The following is a 1,898-nucleotide window of genomic DNA, read 5'->3' as shown; positions in this document are numbered from 1 at the left end:
AGCTCAGCCCCTCATGTCAGCCCTGAAAGACCCCAGCAGCCTTGTCCCCCCACCACACCCTTCCCCCCACTGCCACCTCAGGAGACTCGGGGTCAGAACCTGGGTCTCTGCTGAGGGGTGCAGACCCCATCAGCAGAGGGCGGGGCTCCAGGCTGTCCCAGATCTCCAGGTGAGAACCTTGAGGAATGACTGAGCCGCCCCTCCCTGCCCCGCACTAGAATCCGGCTCCACCCTTGCAGTCAGCCCAGGTGAGCCCCGGGTGACCGCTTGTGACGCCGCTGACGACGCGGCCGCATGGATCAGAGAGAAGCGAGGCCCTGCTTCTGAAGGGTTCGCTTGCGATCGGCTGAGGGAAGCGGGCCCAGACTCTGTGAGGAGGCGAGGTGAGACGCTGAGGGGGGACTGAGGAGGCCCCCGCCCCAGACAGAGGACCCTCAGTAATCCAGCGCCGCCCCTGCTGCCGGCCCTGGACCACTCGGGGGCGGACTTCTCAGGCTGGGCCACCCCTCACCACCTCTGGCTCAAGCCCCAGGGGACTCTGGAGTCAGAGCTTGGTGTGACCAGGGCAGGGCTGGTTAGGAGAGGGCAGGGCCCAGATTCTACCAGACATCAAGATCAGGACCCTGAGGGAGGGCTGAGGCCCCTCAGAACACATCTCTGCCTCTGCTGTCAGCCCTGGGAAGCCCTGGGCACAGTGGCTGGGCATGGCGGCCGGACATGGCGGCCGGGCACACTGATTCTGATGTCCGCATAGGGGACTGATGCAGGGAAGGGGCTTGGTATCATGAGCACGGCTTCAGAGGAGCAGAGGGACGGCCCAGGCCGTACTGGGAGATGAGGGAGACCTGAGAGGACCAGGAACCCCAGGACAGGGGACTCACCTTACCCCTGTCTGAGACTGAGGCGCCTCCACATTTGGCCTCAGGAAACCTGCCCCTGCTCTCAGGCTGGGGCACCTCGGATAAGACTGTGGGGAAGGGATGTGCTCCCCCACTCCCGAGTCGGGGGCCTCAGGGAGCTGCAAGACACGTCCGTGGTTCAGCAGGAAGGAAAGGACCATGCCTTGTCATGGAGTAAATATGAATACCTGGGTGACATCCAGACAGAGAAAGCCCCCATGAAACCTACTTCTGTCAGCCTTGGAAATCCTATGCAGGGGTGTCCGTGTAGTGCTCCCCTTACTTCTGCCTCCGGGGTCTCAGGGAGGTGGCAACCTGGGTCTGAAGGGCGTCCTCAGCTCAGCAGAGGGAGCCACACCTGGTCAGCCCAGGGAGGAATCCAGGGTCTGCCTGGAGTCAAAGGGAGAAAGGTTGGTGAAGACTGAAGGTAAGAAGGTACCTACACAGCCCAAAGAAAAAGGGAACTTGTGGAGCCTGACTTCGGTTCTCAGTCCTAGGAGGCCTCAGGCATGGGTAACACGTGGCACGCTCTCATTTCTGCCACATGGCTGGGGATGGGCAGTCTCAGGAGGGTGAGAACCATGGTCCCAGTGTCACTCACAGGTTAGCACAGGGAGCCACACCTGTTCAACAGAGGGACGGAATCCCAACATCTGCAGGACCCAAGGTGTGGACTCTTTGTGATGACTGGGGGTACTCCTGGCCTAGAAAGAAGGGACCCCACAAAGTCTAGCTAACTTTGGTTATTATCTGTGGGGAAACCCGATCAAGGGTGGTCCTAAGTGGCAATCTCACCTGTACTATGGGCAGGAAGTTGGGGAAACTCAGGAAGATGAGGACCAACCAGGATCCTCACGTTTGGACACATGGGCCCCAATGTATTTTGTGTAGCTATTGCTGTTTTCTCACCCTAGGGCAGGACACATGGACCCCAATGTACTTTCTGTAGCTATTGCTTTTTCCCCAGGAGGCCTTGGGCACATGGGGCCAGATGTGGGT

The 1,898-nt window shown here is 60.0% G+C and overlaps 1 protein-coding gene across 1 annotated transcript in view; it reads left to right on the top strand.

The window, feature by feature from the left end:
- The window catches only part of LOC105532916 (melanoma-associated antigen 8-like), a 6,314-nt gene that overhangs the window by 3,403 nt on the left and 1,013 nt on the right, over positions 1–1,898 (top strand).

Source organism: Mandrillus leucophaeus, unplaced genomic scaffold, assembly GCF_000951045.1.
Source record: "Mandrillus leucophaeus isolate KB7577 unplaced genomic scaffold, Mleu.le_1.0 Scaffold994, whole genome shotgun sequence".
Classification (NCBI taxonomy): domain Eukaryota; kingdom Metazoa; phylum Chordata; class Mammalia; order Primates; family Cercopithecidae; genus Mandrillus; species Mandrillus leucophaeus.
Note: the sequence above shows the minus strand (reverse complement) of the source record. Positions and strands in the feature narration are given on the sequence as shown.